Source organism: Apium graveolens, chromosome 2 (genome assembly GCF_009905375.1).
Source record: "Apium graveolens cultivar Ventura chromosome 2, ASM990537v1, whole genome shotgun sequence".
Classification (NCBI taxonomy): domain Eukaryota; kingdom Viridiplantae; phylum Streptophyta; class Magnoliopsida; order Apiales; family Apiaceae; genus Apium; species Apium graveolens.
Genome location: NC_133648.1, coordinates 35,842,197 through 35,867,468, shown reverse-complemented (window position 1 = coordinate 35,867,468; position 25,272 = coordinate 35,842,197). Strand labels below are relative to the sequence as shown.

At 39.8% G+C, this 25,272-nt stretch overlaps 2 non-coding genes across 2 annotated transcripts; one reads left to right on the top strand and one right to left on the bottom strand.

The window, feature by feature from the left end:
- Positions 1 to 9,499: 9,499 nt before the first annotated feature.
- LOC141709464 (small nucleolar RNA R71) lies at positions 9,500 to 9,606 on the bottom strand. Its single transcript, XR_012570039.1, has one exon. It is a non-coding gene; the product is annotated as a small nucleolar RNA R71 (small nucleolar RNA).
- Positions 9,607 to 19,978: 10,372 nt separating this feature from the next.
- LOC141709113 (small nucleolar RNA R71) lies at positions 19,979 to 20,085 on the top strand. Its single transcript, XR_012569706.1, has one exon. It is a non-coding gene; the product is annotated as a small nucleolar RNA R71 (small nucleolar RNA).
- Positions 20,086 to 25,272: the final 5,187 nt, after the last annotated feature.

Below are 25,272 nucleotides of genomic sequence, written 5' to 3'. Positions count from 1 at the left end.
TATCAAGCCTGTAGACATGATTTGGATATTTGGGATCTACAAAGCCAGGAGGTTGTTCAACATATACTTCCTCTTCCAATTCTCCATTGAGAAAAGCAATTTTCACATCCATTTGAAAGACAGTAAACTTTTTGTGAGCAGCATAAGCCAAAAATATCCTTATGGCTTCCAATCTAGCAACTGGTGCAAATGTTTCATCATAATCAATTCCCTCATGTTGAGAATATCCTTTTGCAACCAACCTTGCTTTATTCCTTGTAATTATGCCATCACTATCAGTTTTGTTTCAGAACACCCACTTTGTACCAACAACAGATCTGTTCTTTGGTCTTGGCACTAGGGTCCAAACTTTGTTTCTTTCAAATTCATTTAACTCTTCTTGCATTGCTTGCACCTAATCAGCATCTTGAAGAGCTTCTTCCACTTTCTTTGGTTCAGTCTGAGAAAGAAAAGAATTATAAAGACATTCACTTGAAGTAGCTGTTCTAGTTCTGATACCTGCATCAGGATTTCCAATTATTAAGTCAGGTGTATGTGATTTAGTCCACTTCCTTGCAAATGGAAGGTTTTCTCTAGAACTGGATGCTCCCCCATAATCCATGCCATCTTCATCAACATTTTATGATGCTCCCCCTGAAACTATGCTCTCTGAGTTGGATCCTTCAGAATTTAAGTTTTCAGAACTATCAAAATTTGGCTTATCAGAACTTGATGAATCGGTACTTGAAGAGCCAGTTGTATATTCTGATGCTTCTTGAGATGTGGTTGTATCTTCAGTATGCTCCCCCTGCACAGGTGCATCCTCCTTTGACGTAGTCACCACAGTTTCAATAACATTAGAGTTTAATCCATCAGAGTTTGCAATATCAGGTTTTAGACTGTCAGGATTTTCAGTATCAGAATTTAAGTCTTCATTTTCGAATCTCAGCTGATCATGATCATTGAAATCTTCAAGTCCAGTAATCTTCTTATCATCAAAGGAGACATTGATAGATTCCATGACAACCCTTGTTCTTAAATTGTAGTCTCTGAAGGATTTTGTGGAAAGTGGATATCCAACAAAAATTCCTTTATCAGCTTTTAAATCAAATTTGGATAGCTGTTCAGGATGAGTCTTAAGAATAAAACACTTGCATCCAAATACATGAAAATACTTCAAATTTGGCTTCTTTTTCTTCACCATCTCATATGGTGTCTTTCCATGCTTGTTTGTTGCATTCTGAGTAAAACAAGCAGTCTGCACAGATTCAGCCCAAAAATAAGTTGGTAGCTTTGTTTCATCAAGCATAGTTCGTGCAGCTTCAATAAGAGTTCTATTCTTTCTCTCAACAACTCCATTTTTCTGTGGAGTTCTAGGAGTAAAAAATTCCTGCTTGATTCCCTGGTCTTTACAGAACTCTTCCATTGTCAAATTCTTGAACTCAGTGTCATTATCACTTCTTATTATCTTCACAGAATCTTTGACCAATTTATCCAGTTGCTTGACATGATCAATCAAGATAGATGCAGTTTCACTTTTTGGGTGCAAGAAATACACCCATGTGTATCTGGTGAACTCATCCACTATGGCCATAGCATATTTCTTCTTTGCAATAGACATGACATTCACTGGACCAAATAGATAAACATGTAGTAGGTGATAAGGCTCAAGAATTGATGATTCAGTCTTGCTCTTGAATGAAGATTTTCTTTGTTTAGCCTTCTGACAAGAATCACAAAGGCCATCAGGAGCAAATACTGACTTTGGCAGTCCTCTCACAAGATCTTTCTTGACTAGTTCATTTATATTGTTGAAATTTAAAGGAGAGAGTTTCTTGTGCCAGTTCCAACTTTCTTCAATTAATGCTCTACTCATCAGACAGATTGCAGAACCATCAGTACTTGTTGAAAGCTTGGCTTCATAAATGTTACCATGCCTGTATCCTTTCTGAATAACTTTGCCTATAGATTTTCTTACAACTTCACAGTATTCTTCAAAGAAATTCACATGATAACCTCTGTCACAGATTTGACTAACACTCAGCAGATTGTGTTTAAGTCCTGAGATCAGAGCTACTTCTTTAATGATGACATTTCCAATATTGATATTGCCATATCCCAATGTTTTTCCAATGTTGACATCTCCATAAGAAAGACTTGGGCCAGCTTTCTCCACAAAGTCTGATAGCAGGGCTTTATTTCCAGTCATATGTCCTGAACATCCACTGTCCAGAACTAAGATGTTCTTCCTGTTGCCCTGCAATCACAAAGACCACTAATGATTAGTTTTAAGGACCCATACTTGCTTGGATCATGTGGCCTTATTAAGTTTGTTAACATTTGCAGCGGATTTTGCATCAGAGTTTATGTTAACATTTTTCTTATCAGCATTTACACTATCAGACTTTGTATCAGAACTTACACTAGAAGGAACAATGCTAACTTTCTTTAAAGAAGGTTTTATTTGATAATAATCATAGTACAAACTATGATATTCCTTACAAGTATAAATGGAATGCCATAGACTACCACAATGAAAACAAGGATTTTGTGGCTTATATCTAACAGACTGACTCTTAACTCTTGTCTTTGAAGGTAAGGAGTTTATGTTCTTATTCTTCCTACAAAAAGAAGCCAGATGGTTAGAACTTCCACAGTTATGACATGTTTTTCTAGGAGCATTAGGAACAGGCTTATAATCATTGATTTTATTCACACCTTCCTTTCCATTCCTATTTTTCCTAGGTGACTGTACCTTGTTTACATTCTTAACATCTTTCAGCTTATGTTTAAGCTGCTTCTTTGTCATTAAGCCTACGTTAACTTCAGTTGTCTTTTCCTGTTTTAGTTTGTCAGAAGTTAATTCCTCTTTAACTTCTAATTTATCAGTATCAGACTTTACAGCTACAAACTTAATAGGTTTTAACTTTGGCTTTTATTTAACAACTATAGGCTTAATTTCTACAGTTCCTTTATCATTCTTACCATCTCCATAGCCTAAGCCCTCTTTCCAGTTTCCACTACTTAACAAATTTTGAGTTGTTCTGCCAGAGTTAGTCCAAGTCCTGATAATCTCTCTTTCCTTTTCTAACTCAGTTTTTAGAGATTCATTCATTTTAAGTACTTCATCCCTAACATAGAAAGCATCATCTCTATCTTTCTGAGTTTGATGGAACATTACTAACTCTTTTTCTAAATAATCATTCCTCTTTTTACAAGCAAGATTTTCAGAAGTTAATATTTCATATATTAAAGTTTGATCTCTATAACTAATAAACATGGTTTTAAGATATCTTCTCAACTCATTAATATCATCAGTATGAAAGACATAAGTAGTTTGAAGTACCATTAAATCAGCAGCATTAGAACTGCTATCAGCATTTGCCATATCAGCATTTACCATCAAGGCATAGTTCTCTTCAGTTTCAGAATCTGAAGTGTATGTCCAGCTTTTCTTCTATGTGACAAGAGCCTTGCCTTTGTCACTCTTCATTTTCTTGCAATCAGGAGATATGTGGCTTTTCTCACCACAGTTGTAGCATTTGACATTTGTGTAATCTCCTCTGTCAGACTTTCCTCCTTTGCCTTCATACTTTCTGAAATTCTTCTTATCAGAACTTGCACCTTTCCTGGAAAACTTCTTTCCCTTCCTGAATTTCCTGTATGTAATCCTTGTGATTCCTTTTACCATAAGAGCACACAGCTTCATCATCTCTTCATCAGCATCCATCTCAGGCAAGCTTTCAGTTTCTGAGTCATCATCACTATCAGAACTTGATGACTCAGTATCAGACTTTGTGAAGAGCGCTTTTCCTTTGCCTTTCCTTGAGGGAGCTACCTTGGGGGATTCTTCTTCAGCCTTAAGAGCAACTGTCTTTGACTTTCCTCCTTTCCTCTTGCTTCTTTTTTCCATCTCAAGTTCATGAGTCTTGAGCATCCCATAAATTTTATCAAGAGTTATTTCTTCAAGATTATAGTTGTCTCTTATAGTTATTGCCTTCAAATCCCAACTTTCAGGAAGAGCTAATAGGAATTTAAGGTTTGAATCTTCAAGATCATACTCCTTATCAACAAGTGACAAATCATTCAAGAGTTTGACAAATCTGTCATATAGATCATCCAATGACTCATTAGACTTTGAGTCAAAGTGTTCATACTCTTGAGTGAGTATTGTTTTCCTGTTCTTCTTAATCGAATCAGTTCCCTGGCACCTTGTCTCTAACGCATCCCATATCTCTTTTGCAGTCTTGCAGTTAATTACCCTGTTTGACATTACATTATCAATGGCACTATGCAGCAAGTGTCGTACCTTAGCATCCTTAGCAATTGATGCGATATCTTCAGCAGTGTAATCACTCTTCTTCTTTGGTACAGACTTTGCTGCTTCACCTGCAACTGCAACAACGAGTTTGGTTGGCTTGTGAGGTCCTTCATGGATTCTGTCAAGATATTCTGGATCTGTAGTTTCCAGAAACATAGTCATCATCACCTTTCATATGGGATATTCAGATGGTTTCAGTATGGGAACTCTAATAGCCTCATATCGACTATGGATTTGTGTCTTTGGAGGTTCTTCTATTTTGGTGGGCTTGGTTGGAGTTTTTGCTTCAGACATGATTGTTTTTGGATCTTAAATTGTTTGTGTGTTAACAGATCTGCTCTGATACCACTTGTTAGGTCACACACACTATAGAAGGGGGTTGAATACAGTGTATAGCACAATCAAATCGAATTCAAATAACACAAGTAACAGAAAACAGACTTTATTCAATGCAATAAACTCTGTTACAATATAGAACGGTCCTCTCTCAGTGATGAACAAATATCACGAGAGCTGCTAGGGTTACAATAAATAATATTCTCGATAATGATAACACTTATAGTGTAAACCCTATGTCTGTGTTTATATATCACACAGTTACAAGATAATCGCTAATTGATATGGAATATAATTCTGCTTCCTAAAATATATCAAACAGTAATCTTTTCTTCCAAGTATTCCATTCTTCATAGAATTCCTTCTTCATGCATATCTCTTCTTACGTTTGTCTCGATCTTCTTTCCTTTCAATCAGCCGCCTTCCTTATCTGAAAGTTTCCTTTAAGTCCTGATATTATCTTCTGATAAATATCTCCTGAACCTTAAGTACTGATGACTTAAGTTCTGACTTCAGTATAAGTGTTGATTTCAATTAAGTACTGATTTGTCCTGTTCAAGTAAGATCTGAAAACTAAACATAAATCATATTAGACATGACATTATCAAATATATCTAACAGTTCACAATGTCTGCGAACCACGGTTCTTCTTCTTGCACCCCAAACAACTGCTCATCGGGAAAAGACTCATTTATCAAAGTCTTGTCATATGAAACTGCACCTGGATCTTCTAACCGAGAGAGATGATCAGAAACTTGATTCTCAGTACCTTTCCTATCCCTGATCTCCAACCCAAACTCCTGAAGTAAAAGAACCCATCGAATCAGTCTAGACTTCGAGTCCTTCTTCGAGACAAGATAGCAAATTGCAGCGTGATCAGTGAGCAATGTCACCTTCGTCCCAAGCAAATAAGAATGAAACTTCTCTAAATCGTAGACAATAGCCAATAGCTCATTCTCGGTAGTAGTATAGTTCAGTTGAGCACCATTGAGGGTCTTACTAGCATAGTAGACCACATGAAATATATTGTTCTTCCTTTACCCAAGAACTGCTACAACTGCATAATCACTTGCATCGCACATCATTCTAAAAGGCTCATTCCAATCAGATGCAGTTATGACAGGTGCCGTGATCAAACTCTTCTTTAAGCTCTCAAAAGCAGCTCGACACTCATCATCAAACTTGAAAGGGACATCTTTCTCCAATAAATTACACAATTTAGAGATTTTAGAGAAGTCCTTGATGAACCGCCGATAGAAACCCGCATGACCAAGAAAACTGCGAATCCCCTTAACAGAAATTGGTCGAGGAAGGTTTTTAATGACCCCCACATTGGCTTTATCCATCTCAAGACCTTTACTAGATACCTTGTGCCCAAGAATGATGCCCTATTACACCATAAAGTGACATTTCTCCCAGTTGAAAACCAGATTGGTCTCAACACACCTTTTAAGAACTGCGCCAAGATTTTGCAAGTTTTCGTCGAAAGAATCCCCGAACACAGAAAAATCATCCATGAACACCTCCACATTCTGACCAATTATGTCAGAGAAGATAGCCATCATGCATCTCTGAAATATAGCAGGTGCACCACACAACCCAAAAGAAACTCTTCTGAAAGCAAAAGTACCAAAGGGACAAGTTAGTCTTTTCCTGATCTTCTGGAGCGATACAAATCTGATTATAGCCTGAATAGTCATCCGGAAGACAGTAGTATTCATGCCCAGCCAACCTGTCAAGCATATGATCAATAAAAGGAAGAGGGAAGTGATCCTTACTTGTGACCTTGTTCAGCTTCCTGTAATCCATGCAAACTCTCCACCCCGTGACTGTTCGAGTAGAATGAGCTCATTCTTTTCATTAGCAACCACGATGATGCCTCCTTTCTTCTACACACACTGAACTGGGCTCACCTAAGAACTATCAGAAATAGGATAAATAATCCATGTGTCTAGCCACTTGGGAATTTCCTTCTTCATGACCTCCTTCATGATCGGATTTAGCCTTCTCTGTTGCTCAACAGTTGGCTTACTTCCTTCCTCTAAAAGAATTGTATGCATGTAATAAGAAGGGTTGATTCCCTTGATATCTGCTATAGTCCATCCAATTGCCGATTTGAAATCTCTCAGAATTCTCAAGAGCTTTTCCTCATCACTACCTGAAAGGTCAGATGCAATAATAACTGGCAAAGTAGATGCATCACCTAAAAACGCATACCTCAAGTATTCAGGAAAAGGTTTAAGCTCAAGTGTGGGAGCTTCCTCAATAGATGGCTTGAGATGCCCGTCAACATTTTTGAGTTCTGACATTCTAAGAGATTCAAAAGGTATATCAAGTCTTTGCTTCCAAGGAGAAGCATTCAAATATCGCAACTGTTCATCACCTTCATCATCTTCACTATCTGAATTTCCCATCAAGGCCTTCTCTAAGGCATCAGATCTTAGCATGTGTTTAAGTTCTGAAGTAACCATAGAATCGACCAATTCCACTTTTAAGCACTCCTCATTATCAGTAAGGAATTTTATGGCATTGAAAACATTAAAAGTCACATCCGGATCTAGTACTCGCATAGTGAGCTTACCCTTCTGCACATCAATCAAGGTTCGGCCAGTAGCCAAGAATGGTCTTCCCAATATTATGGGAATCTTTTTATCCTCCTCAAAATTAAGAATTACAAAGTCAGTAGGAAAGATGAGTTTGTCTACCTTGACCAAAACATCCTCCACAATGCCTCGTGGATATTGATAAGTGGCATTTTATACCACTTAGAACGTCTTAAAATGGCTTAAATTGGTGTCTTGAAATCAAGTATTTTGTGTATTTGATGCGTTTTTCTAGTGTTTATGCATTTCAGGGTTTTAGTTGCATTTCGGGGGAGGAATCATCAAGAATAAGCCTCGGCATGTGTTCACCATTGCGAGAGGAAAGAAACGGGCAGATTACGGCGAAGAAACGGAGTAAAATCAGATTTTTTCCAGTAGAGGTCTGAGCGCCCGCTCAGCATTGCTGAGCGGCCGCGCAGCAAGCTGAGCACCCGCTCAGCTATGCTGAGCGGCCGTGCAGGGTCGGGAAAAAAGACAAATTATTTTAGGACTTCTACTTCTGTTTGGTTTCCACTTCTATGTAATCTGAGTTTTATGGGACTATTATATAAGTAGATTTGAGACGTTTTTACAAGTGTGGATTGAAGAAGATTGTGTTTTTACGCAAGAAGTGAAGGAGATAAGGAAGAAGACCGATTTAGCACACTGCAACGAAGAGGAAGCATATCTTCTTGTGATTCTTGTTTCGTTGTAATGTTGGATGCTAGTTTTCTTGCTTTGAACTTATTTACTCTTGTGACGTACTCTGTTTTAATATAATTAGTTTAGTTATTATTTTCTTGTGTTTGTTTATCATGATTTCATATGAACCCATGATGACGATAAGTGCTATTATGGGCTAATCGTGATCATGGGGTTGCAACGGATTTATTATGGAATTCTTTAGTTAATTGTTTAATACTTTAGTGTGTGATGATTGCATGATATCTAGTATTGGTTGTGCATATTCGTCTTATGTGCGTCGCGAACATATAAGATAGGGTGTTAATCTCTTGTGAAGCGACGGTGGATCTTGAGATTTGGAACTTGCCATGCTAGCATAGGTTCATGTACGTTGTGCATGATTAGTGGGTAACTCTAACAGTTTTATTTGCCCTATGTAATCAAAAGGAATAACTTGTGCTTAAATCGTTGTGTTGTCAATTTCTGTAGACATATAGGAACTCAACATAATTGATGACTATTCAACTTCTATCTTAATTGTGGATGCTTGGTAGAATGGTATTAGTACAATGAAAGTTGGCTTTTATCAGTTTCGTGTTATTCGATTAATATCATCACTGTCACATGCTAAAGGTAATAACAATAGCTATAGAAGGAAGTAATAATGAATTTGTGATCTCATGAGTGTTTTATTATTGATAAATTGAAGTGTTAGTTAAGTGATTAATTAAGTAGTTAATTCTAGTTAATATTTAATCAACAATTTTAAGTATTAGTGTCTTAACATTGAGAAGTAATCATACATTGGTGAGTGAATTTAATTAGACAATAATTCAGTCTGAGTCTCTGAGGGAACGAACTAGAAAATATTCTATATTACTTGCGAACGCGTATACTTGCGTGAATATTAGCGCGTATTTTCGCCCTAACAAGTTTTTGGCGCCGCTGCCGGGGACTCGGCGTATTTGTTTAGTTTATGTACTTACCATCATTGGTCATTAGGACTCAGTGATTAGGACGTAGTAGTTACTTATTTTTTCCGGTTGTGTTTCAGGTACTTTAGCAAGCGTTTATGCAAACTTGTTCTCGTGCTCGCAAGAGGACTTTAGATACAGCTGAGGAGACAGACGAAGTTCTTGATATTCCGGAGAAGTTAGATTTTGAGGATTCGGATTCAGGAACTGAGCAGAAAGAACCAGTAAACATGGGAGATCGTATTGTTCAAGCTGATCCAGCTCTTATGGATTTTTCTCGGCCTAAAATTGATGACATTCAGTCAAGCATCCTTCATCCGGCTATTCAAGCTAACACCTTTGAAATCAAGCCGGGCACTATTCAGATGGTGCAGAATTCTGTTTCTTTTGGAGGAGCGGCAACTGAAGACCCCAACATGCACATAAGGAATTTTGTCGAGATCTGCAGCACTTTTAAGTATAATGGCGTGACTGATGAGGCTATCAAGTTGAGGCTTTTCCCATTCTCACTGAGGGACAAGGCTAAAGACTGGTTACATTTTGAACCAGCTGGGTCCATCACTACGTGGCAAGATCTTGCGCAAAAGTTTCTGGTGAAGTTTTATCCGATGGCAAAGACTGCTGCTATGAGGAGTGCTCTTACTCAGTTTGCGCAGCAACCTACAGAATCTATGTGCGAGGCTTGGGAACGCTACAAGGAAATGTTGAGAAAATGTCCACATCATGGAATGCCGGATTGGATGGTGATCACTGGTTTCTATAATGGTTTGGGGGCCCAATCTCGGCCCATGCTCGATGCAGCAGCTGGAGGCGCCTTATGGGCTAAAAGCTATACTGAGGCGTATAATCTTATAGAGACGATGGCTGCAAATGAGCATCAAAACCCAACTCAGAGGATGACGCCAGGCAAGGTAGCAGGTATTCTGGAAGTTGATGCAGCCACCGCTATTGCAGCCCAACTCCAAGCGCTATCAATGAAGGTTGATTCTCTGGCTACATATGGAGTTAATCAAATAGCTATGGTTTGTGAGCTTTGTGCAGGTTCTCATGCTACGGATCAGTGTTCTCTTATCAACGAATCTGTTCAGTATGTGAATAACTATCAGCGACAACAGCAGCCTGTGCCAGCGACCTATCATCCTAACAACAGAAATCATCCAAATTTCAGCTGGGGGAATAATCAGAATACTATTCAGCCACCATATCAGCAAGGAGTGAGTAAACAGTTTAACCCACCTGGATTCCAGCAACCACAGCAGTATGCTACAAGGCAATCATATCCTCAACAGGGAAGTACAGCTGCACCTACTAGTGCTGATTTTGAGGAACTTAAGTTGTTGTGCAAGAGTCAGGCGGTTTCTATCAAGACCTTGGAAAATCAAATCGGTCAATTAGCCAATGCAGTGCTCAATCGTCAACCTGGCACTCTTCCCAGTGACACGGAAGTACCAGGAAGGAAGGAAGCTAAAGAGCAAGTCAAGGCTATTACCTTAAGGTCTGGAAAAGTGGTTGATGCTGAAAAGGCAAAAGAAGTAGAAGTTGAAATTAGAGATGAAGAATCTAAGCAAAAGGAGAAAGTGGAGGAACCAAGGAAGACTACTGTTGAACACACTCTGCCTGAGGCTAATACAGGGGAGAAACAGCTCTATCCTCCACCACCTTTTCCTAAGAGATTGCAGCAACAAAAGCTGGATAGACAGTTCGGGAAGTTTCTGGAGGTGTTCAAGAAACTTCACATCAATATACCTTTCGCTGAGGCTCTGGAACAAATGCCTAGTTATGCGAAGTTTATGAAGACTATTCTTTCAAGGAAGGTGAAACTGGATGACCTTGAAACCGTTGCTCTCACGGAAGAATGTAGCGCTGTTCTGCAGCAAAAGTTACCACCAAAACTGAAAGATCCAGGAAGCTTCACCATTCCTTGCACCATTGGCAATCTGACTTTTGACAAGTGCCTTTATGATTTGGGAGCGAGCATTAATCTGATGCCGTTGTCAATCTTTACAAAGCTGGATCTGCCTGATCCAAAACCCACATACATGTCACTACAATTGGCTGACCGTTCCATTACTTACCCAAGGGGCATAGTTGAGGATGTGCTCGTCAAGGTGGATAAGCTCTTCTTTCCTGCAGATTTTGTTATTCTGGATTTTGAGGAAGATAAGAAGATTCCCATAATCTTGGGAAGGCCTTTCTTGGCTACTGGCCGTACCTTGATAGATGTGTAAAAAGGTGAACTTACTATGCGGGTCCAAGATCAGGATGTGACCTTCAACGTATTCAAGACAATGAAATTCCCTACAGAAGATGAGGAGTGCTTAAAATTGGATGTGATTGATTCTGCGGTTACTTCGGAACTCGATCACATGCTAATGTCTGATGCATTGGAAAAGGCCTTAGTGGGGGATTTTGACAGCGATGATGACGATGGCAACGAGCAATTACAATATCTGAACGCTTCTCCCTGGAAGCGAAAGCTGGACATACCATTTGAATCTCTTGGTACTTCTGACCTTAAGAATGCTGAAGGGAAGCTCAAACCATCAATAGAGGAAGCACCTACCTTGGAGCTCAAGCCATTACCTGAACACTTGAGGTATGCTTTTTTAGGTGATTCATCTACGTTACCTGTTATTATTTCATCTGACCTTTCAGGAAGTGAGGAAGACAAGCTCTTAAGGATTTTGAGAGAATTCAAATCGGCTATAGGATGGACCATAGCAGACATCAAGGGGATAAGTCCTTCATATTGTATGCATAAAATTCTGCTAAAGGAAGGTAGTAAGCCAACTGTGGAACAGCAGTGAAGACTGAATCCCATCATGAAGGAAGTGGTGAAGAAAGAAATTCTGAAATGGCTGGATGTAGGCATCATTTATCCTATTTCTGACAGCTCGTGGGTGAGCCCCGTACAATGGGTACCTAAGAAAGGAGGTATCACTGTGGTCGTAAATGAAAAGAATGAGCTCATCCCTACTCGAACAGTTACAGGATGGAGAGTATGCATGGATTATAGAAAATTGAACAAAGCCACAAGGAAGGATCACTTCCCTCTTCCATTTATTGATCAGATGCTTGACAGATTGGCGGGTCATGAGTATTTTTGTCTTCTGGATGGTTATTACGGGTATAATCAGATTTGTATTGCACCAGAGGATCAGGAAAAGACTACCTTCACTTGTCCATTTGGCACGTTTGCTTTTCGCAGAGTTTCGTTTGGGTTATGTGGCGCCCCGGCCACTTTTCAGAGATGTATGATGGCTATATTCTCTGACATGATTGGAAATAACGTCGAAGTGTTCATGGATGACTTCTCCGTCTTTGGACACTAATATGATGAATGTTTGAATAATCTGCGCGTCGTACTCAAAAGATGCGTGGAAACTAATTTGGTGCTCAATTGGGAGAAATGTCATTTTATGGTGCGTGAAGGCATTATCCTTGGGCATAAGGTCTCTAGCAAGGGTCTGGAGGTGGACAAGGCCAAGGTGGGAGTCATTGAAAATCTTCCCCCACCTAATTCTGTGAAAGGAATCCGTAGTTTTCTTGGTCATGCGGGTTTTTATCGGCGATTCATCAAGGACTTTTCAAAGATATCTAAGCCGTTGTGCAATTTGCTTGAGAAAGATGTGCCTTTCAAATTTGATGATGAATGTTTGGCAGCATTCGAGACTCTCAAGAAGAGTTTGATCACTACACCAGTTATTACAGCACCAGATTGGACAGAACCGTTTGAGATGATGTGTGATGCGAGTGATTATGCGGTAGGTGCAGTTTGGGACAGCGCAAGAAAAACCTCTTCCATGTGGTCTACTATGCGAGTAAGACTTTAAATGGTGCCCAATTGAACTACACCACTACTGAGAAGGAGCTGTTGGCTATAGTCTTTGGTTTTGAGAAATTTCGATCGTATCTACTTGGTACGAAAGTAACAGTATTCACTGATCATGCAGCTATTCGCTATCTAGTTTCCAAGAAGGATTCGAAGCCGAGACTCATTCGTTGGGTGCTTTTACTTCAGGAATTTGAGTTAGAGATCAAAGATAGAAAAGGTACTGAGAATCAAGTAGCTGACCATCTCTCTAGATTGGAGAATCCCGATTCTACTTCACAAGATAGGACGTTAATCAATGAATCTTTTCCGGATGAGCAGTTGTTTGCAATTCAGGAGGAAGAACCATGGTTTGCAGATATTGTAAACTATCTCGTCAGCAATATAATGCCTCCTAATTTGACATCCGCTCAAAAGAAGAAGTTTCTGTATGAGGTGAAGTGGTATATGTGGGATGAACCATATTTGTTTAGACAGGGAGCTGACCAGATCATCAGGAGATGTATCCCGTTCTGTGAGACGGAGGGGATATTACGAGACTGCCATTCCACGGTTTATGGTGGACACTATGGTGGTGAGAAGACGGCAGCTCGTATTCTGCAAGCAGGGTTTTTTTGGCCTACTTTGTTCAAGGATGCTCATCAGTTTGTTTTAAGGTGTGATCGTTGCCAAAGAGTGGGAAATTTGTCAAGGAAGGATGAGATGCCATTAAATGTGATGCTTAAAGTCGAGGTCTTTGATGTGTGGGGAATCGATTTCATGGGGCCTTTTATCTCGTCTTGCAATAATCAGTACATCTTGCTGGCAGTCGATTATGTCTCAAAATGGGTCGAAGTTAAAGCTTTACCGACAAATGATGCAAAGGCAGTGCTAAATTTTCTTCATAAGCAAATTTTCACAAGGTTTGGAACACCTCGGGTAATCATAAGTGATGAAGGATCGCATTTTTGCAACCGTAAGTTCACTTCTATGATGCAGCGTTATAATGTGAATCATCGAGTAGCTACTGCCTATCATCCGCAAACAAATGGTCAAGCGAAAGTGTCTAACAGAGAGATAAAGCGCATTCTAGAGAAGGTTGTTTGTCCGTCAAGGAAGGATTGGTCTTTAAAGCTCGATGAAGTTGTTTGGGCTTACAGAACAGCATACAAAACTCCACTTGGGATGTCACCGTTTCAGTTGGTGTACGGTAAGGGATGTCATCTACCTGCGGAGCTTGAGCATAAGGCCTACTGGGCATTGAAGAAGTTGATCCTGGATTTAGATGCAGCTGGTAAGAAAAGAATGCTTCAGCTTAATGAACTTGATGAATTTCGACTTCAAGCGTACGAAAATAACAAAATGTATAAGGAAAAGGTGAAGAGGTGGCACGATAGGAAGCTACATCCAAAGTTATTTGTGCCAGGACAACAAGTTCTCTTATTCAACTCTCGGCTCCGACTTTTTCCTGGGAAGTTGAAATCAAGGTGGTCTGGACCTTTTATTGTCAAAACTGTGTTTCCACATGGAGCGGTGGAAATTTTTGAGAATGATCTGGACCAAGCATTCAAGGTTAACGGTCAGCGGTTGAAGCACTACTATGGGGACATGGCAAACCGAGAAGTGGTTAGTGCCATTTTGTTGACTACTTGAGAAGGGAACGAAACGTCAAGCTAATGACGAAAAAGAAGCGCTGCGTGGGAGGCAACCCATGAATTGTTGTTGCAGGAACCCTTAGAAGTTAATAACCTATCCAAAAACACAAAAAAATCAGAAAACAGGGGCTGGAAAAAAAAATTCCAGTGACCCCCGGAGCGCCCGCTCAGCTTTGCTGAGCGACCGCGCAGCAAGCTGAGCGCCCGCTCAGTTTTGCTGAGCGACCGCTCAGGGGTCGAGTACCAGAATTTTTTTTACAGTTCAGAAAAAAAAAAAACACAAAAACAGTTTTAGCCCATAAACCCACGATTTGTTCCCACTACCCCATCATTTTACCCCTTAATTCCGAAACCCTAATCTAATCCACACCCTATATATACATACACATATCCTACATATCTCCCACACAAGCTTCCTACACTTAAACCCTCTCACAAACATCAAAAATCAGATCTTACACACTTTTATTCACGAATCAATGGCACCCAAGAGAGCACGCACTATTGACAGCAGCAGCACAGTTCCTACTGCTGATTCATCGAGGGGTACTGCTGCAAGGCCTCGGTTAACTGACAGAGCCGCGGAGGAGGAGTACACTAGGCTGTTGGGGAAGCCGATTCTGAAGGAGAGGGGGTTTTTACCATCGGGGAGGGATGGTGAGTTGCTGCCCATGATTGCAGAGAAGGGGTGGATAGCTTTTTGTGAGTCACCCGAAGCAGTACCGATGAGCGTTGTTCGCGAGTTCTACGCGAACGCGAAGGCCGAAAAGAATGGGTTTTCTGTGGTCCGTGGGCTGACGGTTGATTATCATCCTGCGGCGATTCGCCGTGTGATTGGACAGCGAGAGAGGAAGCCCGAGGAGGAGAACTGGAATAAAAAGACTGTTGAGGATTTTGACTTGGATTTGATTTGTACGACTCTCTGTCGACCGGGCACAGTTTGGACCTACAGGACCGGCACTAATGAGTATCGTTACTTTCCGGCGATCGCCATAAACAGGTATGCCCGTGCATGGAATGCATTTATTTGTGCTAATATTTTGCCTTCTTCGCATGCACATGAGGTCACAGTTGAGAGAGCACAGTTGTTGTGGGGAATTTTGAATGAGGAATACTATGTGGACCTTGGTGAGTTTATCAACCAAGGAATTCTGAAGTTTTTGAGGGGAGCGAAGCATATGAACATCCCTTATGCATCTACGGTTATGAAGCTATGCCGAGCAGTGGGAGTGAACTGGCCGGCTCATGAGCAGTTGCAGTTGCCAGCAGCTCCGATTGATTCTGGCACTCTGAATAGGATGCAGGAGTGGACCGGTGGTGAGCCTGAGGAGCATGGGCTGGGTTATCGTCTTCCAGGAGGGCGTCCAGCACGAGGTGCTACTATGGCTAGGCCAGGGCGTGATGAGGCTGGTTCTTCGAGAGCTCAGGAGGGTGCTGGGATGGGCGATGCCCAGTATAGGAGGCTTTCACGGCGGATGGATACCATGTATGAGACGCAGAGCAGGTTTGCTCAGGAGCTCACCCTTGCATTAGGGACTGCTTTTCGGGGCCTTGGAGCTGATATCCAGTGGCCAGTTTTTGGTGAGGACTCTGCATACCCGCCGCCTGATACTCCACCCACTGAGGGTGATGATGATGATGACTCCGAGTAGGTATACCCTGTGTTCCTTTCTACTACTTTCACTGAGGATAGTGAAGATTTTTAGTTTGGGGGTGGTAGTTAAGGAATATTGTGTGTGTGTCATATAGTTGCATATTCATGATAGTTTAGTTCATATAGTTGCATAATTTATGCCATATGGTTTTTTTTTGTTATGAATGTCATGTAGCTCATGCATTTACCATGATCCCTTTTGTAATGATTTATCGACTGAATTGTGATATTGATGCGAGTGTAGTGATAGCATTAAAGTGATATTAAGTTGTGTAGGTTGATATGCATGCTAGAAACAATTGTAAGTCCACTAAGTCTTAGAGAATGCGTAAGGGCTAGATTGTTGTTATGATTTGGTTATTTTCAAGGTCAATCTACTTATTATGCTTAGAATTCGATTATAGGTTCTTAGTGATAAAGGCATGAAAAAGAAAAAATTTTGGAGAAAAAAAATATATGGAAGTTGTTGCTAGTTGTGGCTAGGCGTCAAATGGCTAGTAGCTGGCTCGCATATGGTGCGAGTAGTCTAGGGTTGAGCAAGATGGAGCGAAACGCTCTTGCTCAGAAGTTATAAAAAAAAAAAAATTATGCATAATTGATCAAGAGTGTGCTCTTTGGTATTCGAGTTATTAAGTTCTTAGGGGACTTTGTGCGTAGTGACCTAAGGCTTTTAGAGTCTGGGATCCGCTAACCTAACGCTCGTTACATGGATACCATTGTATAAGTCTTTTGTGGACCTCACTCATTGCACGGTCAAATAAGCATTTGAGTTGTAAATAAAAAGCACGATTCCGTAATAAGCTCCAGAGTTCTTGTAGTGTTGTATATCACTTTGTGCCTAGAATTTTTTATTCTTTGTATAATCGTAGGATTGCCTTGAGGATGGTCTAGTCATAGTAATTGGTCTAGTTCCAAAGCATATCTGTTAAGCATTTGCACACACCACGTTTCTAGCTGTATGTCCGTTTGCATGAGTTTATTGATCTTTAGTTGCCTAACTGCATTCGTTGAGATGTGGCAATTTGGTTGCTTAATTGTAGTAAGGGGGATCGCTGCATTTTCATATAGATTGCATTCATGCATGTTTTTATTTGTTTTTGAGTCTGTGACGCTTGAGGGCAAGCATCGATTTAAGTTTGGGGGTGTGATAAGTGGCATTTTATACCACTTAGAACGTCTTAAAATGGCTTAAATTGGTGTCTTGAAATCAAGTATTTTGTATATTTGATGCGTTTTTCTAGTGTTTATGCATTTCAGGGTTTTAGTTACATTTCGGGGGAGGAATCATCAAGAATAAGCCTTGGCATGTGTTCACCATTGCGAGAGGAAAGAAACGGGCAGATTACGGCGAAGAAACGGAGCAAAATCAGATTTTTTCCAGTAGAGGTCTGAGCGCCCGCTCAGCAATGAGGTCTGAGCGCCCGCTCAGCATTGCTGAGCGGCCGCGCAGCAAGCTGAGCGCCCGCTCAGCTATGCTGAGCGGCCGCGCAGGGTCGGGAAAAAAGACAAATTATTTTAGGACTTCTACTTCTGTTTGGTTTCCACTTCTATGTAATCTGAGTTTTATGGGACTATTATATAAGTAGATTTGAGACGTTTTCACAAGTGTGGATTGAAGAAGATTGTGTTTTTACGCAAGGAGCGAAGGAGATAAAGAAGAAGACCGATTTAGCACACTGCAACGAAGAGGAAGCATATCTTCTTGTGATTCTTGTTTTGTTGTAACGTTGGATGCTAGTTTTCTTGCTTTGAACTTATTTACTCTTGTGACGTACTCTGTTTTAATATAATTAGTTTAGTTATTATTTTCTTGTGTTTGTTTATCATGATTTTATATGAACCCATGATGACGATAAGTGTTATTATGGGCTAATCATGATCATGGGGTTGCAACGGATTTATTATGGAATTCTTTAGTTAATTGTTTAATACTTTAGTGTGTGATGATTGCATGATATCTAGTATTGATTGTGCGTATTCGTCTTATGTGTGTCGCGAACATATAAGATAGGGTGTTAATCTCTTGTGAAGCGACGGTGGATCTTGAGATTTGGAACTTGCCATGCTAGCATAGGTGCATGTACATTGTGCATGATTAGTGGGTAACTCTAACAATTTTATTTGCCCTATATAATCAACAGGAATAACTTGTGCTTAAATCGTTGTGTTGTCAATTTCTGTAGACATATAGGAACTCAACATAATTGATGACTATTCAACTTCTATCTTAATTGTGGATGCTTGGTAGAATGGTATTAGTACAATGAAAGTTGGCTTTTATCAGTTTCGTGTTATTCGATTAATATCATCACTGTCACATGCTAAAGGTAATAACAATGGCTATAGAAGGAAGTAATAATGAATTTGTGATCTCATGAGTGTTTTATTATTGATAAATTGAAGTGTTAGTTAAGTGATTAATTAAGTAGTTAATTGTAGTTAATATTTAATCAACAATTTTAAGTGTTAGTGTCTTAACATTGAGAAGTAATCATACATTGGTGAGTGAGTTTAATTAGACAATAATTCAGTCTGAGTCTCTGAGGGAACGAACTAGAAAATATTCTATATTACTTGTGAACGCGTATACTTGCGTGAATATTAGCGCGTGGTTTCGCCCTAACAGATATGTAATAGAATGATCGGCCAACTGCAAGGACATATATATAGGCTTTGGATCAGGTAAATCCAACTTCTTGAAGACAGACAAAGGCATCAGATTGATGCTAGCTCCCAAATCCCATAAACACTTGTCGAACGACAAGTTTCCGATGGTGCAAGGAATATCGAAGCTTTCAGGATCTTTAAGATTTGGAGGCAACTTCTGTTGTAGCACAGCACTGCGTTTCTCCGTGAGAGCAACGGTATCTATGTCATCGAGCTTCACTTTCCGAGAGAGAAAACCTTTCATAAACTTCGCATAGCTAGGCATCTGTTCAAGAGCTTCATCGAAAGGTATGTTGATATGAAGTTTCTTGAACACATCCAGAAACTTAGAAAACTACTTATCCAACTTTTGCTTCTGCAGCCTCTTAGGAAAATGAGGTAGAGAATAGACATGTTTCTCCCCTGTATTACCCTCAGGAGGAGTGTGTTCCACAGTTTTCTTCCTTGATTCCACTTCTGCTTCCTTTTGCGCATCTTCTTCAGCCACAACTTCAAATTCTGGAACTTGAGATTTTTCGGGGCTTGCAACCTTCCCAAACCTCAATGTAATTGCATTTACTTGTTCTTTTACTTCCTTCTTGCCTGGAACTTCTATGTCACTAGGGAGTGTTCCAGGTTGTCGATTCAACAAGGCATTGACAATCTGCCCAATTTGATTCTCCAATGTCTTAATAGAAACTGCTTGGCTCTTGCACATGAACCTCAACTCCTCCAATTCAGATTTTTTGTTAGATTGATTTGCACATCCATGTGGTAGTTTCTGAAGCTGGAGTTGTTGTCTTGGTGCATATTGCGGTTGTTGAAAACCAGGAGGGTTAAATTGCTTTGCTGCATACTGTTGATAAGGTTGTTGCACCGCAGTCTGATTGTTGCTCCAGCTGAAGTTAGGATGATTGCGGTTATCGGGATGATAGGTGGTCGGAACTGGTTGTTGCGACCTATGAAAGTTACTCACGAACTGAGCTGATTCACTAGAAATAGCACACTGCTCGGTATCATGCGCACCAGCAGAAAGCTCACAAACACTAGTGATCTGATTAACTCTATAATTAGCCAAGGAATCCACCTTCATCGTCAAAGCCTTAAGCTGAGCAGCTATAGAAGTAGTTGTATCCACCTCCATAATTCCTACTACCGTGCCTTGAGGTAGCCTCTGGGTTAGATTCTGGTATTCATTAGCAGCATCAGTTCAATCAACTCATAAACTTCATCATAGCTCTTAGCCCATAAGGCTCCACCTGATGCTGCATCGAGCATGGGTCTAGATTGTGCTCCCAAGCCATTATAAAAGCAGTTGATAATCATCCAGTCAGGCATCCCATGATGAGGACACTTCCTAAGCATCTCCTTATAACACTCTCAAGCTTCACATAAAGACTCTCCTGATTGATGCGCAAATTGAGTAAGAGTGTTTCTGATTGCAGTTGTCTTTGCCATAGGGAAGAATTTAGTAAGAAACTTATGAGCAATCTTCCCAAGTAGTGATAGAACCAGCTGGTAGAGAGTGTAACCAGCTTTTAGCCTTGTCCTTCAGAGAGAATGGGAAAAGCCTTAGCTTAACAGCATCTTCAGAAACACCAATGAACCTGAAGGTGTCGCAGATCTCGATGAAATCCCTAATGTGAGTATTGGGATCTTCAGTTAAAGAACCCCCAAACTGGACTGAATTCTGCACCATCTGAATCGTGCTAGATTTGATTTCAAAAGTATTAGCCGCGATGGCTGGTCTGACAATGCTAGACTGGATGTCATTAATCTTCGGTTGAGAAAAGTCCATCAAAGCTTTCGGATTCGCTACTGGTTCTCCCATTGCAACGATCACTTCTTCTTCAGCTTTCTCCTCAACAAAGACTTATTCTTCTACTATGATTCTTCCTCCGCTTTATCCAGTGTTCTCTTACGAGATCGAGAACGCGTTAGCATAAATGCTCTCTAAAGTACTTAAACACAAATAAGCAAAACAAGTAAAATATCCGAGTCAGTGAACTTTAACGATCACTGATGAAAAGCACATAAACTAAAAATAAACACCGAGTCCCCGGCAGTGGCGCCAAAAACTTGTTAGGACGAAAATACGCGCTAAATTTACATGAGAGTATACGCGTTCGCAAGTAATATAGAATTCTTTCTAGTTCGTTCCCACAGAGACTGGTTTAAGTTAAATTCAATTTAAGTACTTATGCAACAATGATATGACTATCGTTCAATGCTAAGACAAATAACAATTTGGGTTTTGATTAAACTAAAAGATTATACTAAATAGCATTAACTACGAGAATTTAGGTTGAATTACTTATATGAGACACACATGGGATTCTAACTTCATTACTACTTCATTCAAAGTCATTATTTTTAACCTTAGCATGTAATGGTGATGACAACTAATCAGATAACACGAAACTAGTAAACGCCAACTTTCGTTGTACGAATACCCTACTACCAGACATCCACAAAAGAGAAAGAAGCTGAATAGACACCAATTATATTGAGATCCTATATGTCTATAGAATTTGACAGCATAAAGGTTTAATGCGCAAGTTATCTATCGTGATTACATAGGGCAAGTAAGATGGTTAAAACTATCTATGAATCATGCATAACAAATACATGAACCTATGCTAGCATGGCAAGTTCTACATCTCTAAATTCACTGTCGCTTCAATAGAGATTAACACGCTATCTTATAAGTTCCCGACGCTCATAATACAAATAAGCATAACCAATACTAGGATATCATACAATCACCACATACTTAGGTATCGAAATAAATTAAGTATTAAAATCCATAAGTAAATCCGTTAGAACCCCACGATAACAATTAGTTCATAATCGAACTCATCATCACTGTGGGTTCCGATGAAAGCATGGTATAATAAACTAAGTCTTTATAAACTGAATCAAAGTATGTTAACAAGAGTATTAGGTTCAACAAACAAGAAAACAAGCATCCAAGATTACAACTTAAGTAAAGAATCACAAGTAAAATAAGTTCTTCTTCTCCTTCGTTGAATTTGTGCTATTAGGTCTTCTCCTTGTCTTCTCCCTGCTCTCCGTTATGAAAAACGTCTTTAAAAAGTCATTATATAGCAGCCCAAATCGACCAGAAGTCCAGCAGATCAATATTCTATTATAGACAGGATTCTGAAAAATCGACATAGCGCGGCCGCCCTGGGATCCGGCGCGGCCGCTCTGAGTATGGCGCGGCCGCTCCCAGGTGTAGCGCGGCCGCGCTGAGCTTCTGGAAAAAAATCATTTCTTCTTTATTTCTTGCCTTCAACTGCTGGTTTCTTTTGTGCAATTGACCGAGGCTCCATCTTAACACTTTTCCAAGCATAAAATATGCAAGATCCAGTCCTTCTTCCTGATTATGCCCTGAAATGCAAAACACTACAAAACACATTAAATACACAAATACCTCGAGTAAAAAACACCAATTCGAGACATTATGAAGCGTTCTAAGTGGACATAAATGCCACTTAACAATGGGTTAATTTGGTTGGTATCATGTGAAACAGGTGGGAATGTGCCATTATAAATGGCACATTTTTAAAAAACCAATTGTTGCTTTTGAAACAGGTGGGATACTTTCGCGGATAGGGTAAGGCCATTCGCGGATATTATGCACGGATGCTACAGTGAGTTTTTGAAAAAATATGCCCTTTTTTCCGTCAAATCTGTTTTGAATAGCTATAGTTCAACTCCCTTAACTACATTCTGGCCTAAAATAATGATTTGAACATGGTTTACTATGACTAACAAAAATTAACCACTATTTTACTGCCTTTTTGGTCATTTTTCCTACTTTGCATATAAATTGCCATGCATGAACAACCTAAGCATCACACCAAAATATATCCATTCCACTCTAAATCACATAAATAAAGTTGTGTTCCCATATAATAAGGTTTCAAGTAATGGATCAATGGCGAATCAGAAATGACATAATCGTTGCAATTTAAGTCCACAGTAGTGCATACCTTTTCTAGTGTGACAACATTACATCAAAATACTAAAAAAGGCATTCTCGTACGACAAGCCCTAACTAACTAAATATCTCTAAAATATTAGAGAAGTCACCCGATAATCGGTGTGTGGAGGTTCCGGAAGGGGCGTCGGCTCTCACGAAGCATGACACCCAATGGAGCACAACAATACAACCTTCGTGGAGCACACCAGTAGTGACTTTGGCATGGATTTAATGATCAATCCATATGATAATGGGAATGCTACTCAACCCGTCGGAGAGAGTGAATTTTCTTCATGGTGCATGACCCCAAGCCTATGCAGTGGTATTGTCACCACTTAGGTGGGACACCCTACCATTGACGTGTTCAATGCGTATTTGGTCCCGGGTGCAACCCTCTCGAGGCTTCAACTTACGTTTTTCCGGGATCCTATAATATTCCAAAATTTCACCACTATCCCATTCAGATAGTCTTCATAGGCCATCGTGGGACTCCTTACCCAAGTTCAAAAGGGGGAGAAAATAAGGCGGCTTCAAACTTGCAAGGGAATGTACACTAATGGCATGCTTCGGCCTAAACCCAGGAATGGTAGGCCTCTTTTTCGGCCGGTTACAACTCTGAGTCTTCTTCCCCCGCTTGGGGAGATGCTTCGTACAACAATGCTAATTTAGTGCATTCATGAGCGGCTCTCTCCAAGTCGTTAAAGGTTGGTGACACATAATCCTCAAAGTCGGAGTCCAAGAATGAGTTGCTAACGTGAGACACCCGCTCGACATCCGAAGCATTGGCCACTTCACCTACACATGAGAAGAAGTTCATGTTAGTGAAATGAGGTAGAACTACTAATACAAATATAAATGTAAATAAAGCATGACAAAAGCAATATATAAGGGAATATTATATAAAATATCAATTATGATTGGCCTCTTTGACTTTTTCTTAATTCTTCCATTTTCGCTAAACATTTCCTAACATCTTGTCCCGACATTCTGCAATGTCTGCATTTCTATTTTTTATTTAAGTTCCTCAACCGGACTTTTAAATCGATGTTTTTTCCCCCTTTGGTTTTCGAAACTACGGGATTAAGAATAGTTTCATGCAACTTGTCACCACTTTCATGAATTGCTTTTGTATCAAATTCACTTTCAACACGTTCCACTTTATCAACAGGCATTTTCTAAATAATTTTGGTTTCTCGGTTGAAAACCCTGACGGTATACTCATAACGCTCTTTCGATACCATGCAACTATGACTAAACCTTATAGTGAGCAAAGTCATGTGGTTAAATCTTTCTGTGGGAGTCAAATTATGGGATGGGGCATCATCTTTGGCCATGTGAAATGGAAATACACCCAACTCTATTGGCAATCCTAGTTATCTCTGTTTCACAAAATGTTCTGGTAACTCGGCCACACACCTCTTTATCAACACGGCAATAATGTGGCGACACAGAAATGCCCGAATGCATATATATTCTACATATGTAAGAACCCCGTAATGATAACTTGTTGAAAGAAAAAAGATAAGTGGTTCTCTTAGATGCAACCATCAATGCTATATAACATTTGTACTACGTATCTTCTACATCTTCCAAGAACCGATCTCTATCCTTCTCCATATAATACTTAGAGGCTTCAACCAATTGGTCTTGACATCTTTTAAACATCTCTTTCGTATAAATGGAAGCGGCATGGTGCTTCTAACTCAAATGTAGTCTTCAATTCATCACACATTAGTGCAAATCCAAAGAGAACCGATTGGTAGTGATGATTGACTCCTGTGAGAGGCACAAAAGACATAACATACCTATTTGTTCGATATGTTGTATTGAACGCAACCACATCACCAAAATTTTTGTAGGCCAACAACGACCGATGATCAACTAATATAAGACACTTCAATCTTCGTTCTTCATCAATTAGAGTCCTAATGAAAAAAAATTCACCACTTTCCTCCGATGCAACAAATTCAACCCCGCTTGCACCAAATTGTGCTTCCTAAAATTACACACGACATTTCTCAAATATATATTTGTTGTCTAGGTTGGATACCCGAAACATGTAAACTCTTGATTGAATTACTTTGGGTCGCTATTACGTGTCTCTCCTCATCTTAGATGGTGACACAACCTCAGTGTTTTAACACCAACGACGTTAAAACAATGGTTTGTATTTCTCCTATCATCCACATAAATCTTAAATTTGTATCCACTCCTAAGAAGTTTATCTCTACACCTTTTTCTCTTTGTATTACCAACACTTTTAATTAAAATTTCATCATCCTCAATGGTTTCTTTATCACCATTTTCTCCCGAAAAATTATAAACAGCTTAGGTGGAAGGCGAAGAAGGTCTCCTTCCGGGGGGCCCGAGCCATCAGTGAGATACCACTCTGGAAGAGCTAGAATTCTAACATTGTGTCAGGAAAAAAAGAAGGATACTGGAAATGAAAGTATTTGCTTATATTGATTTGTCCTTAACACGTCTTTTTATGTTTTCTTTTTATGTTTTGAATCTCAATTGCAAAGCCATTTTGTAAAGTGCACGCCCTAAATACATTCTCTGCGGCTTCTGCGGCTTAGAATTTAGGGAAACGTTGGTTCAAGAAAGTAATTATAAAATTTTCTTCTTTTTCAACACTCTTA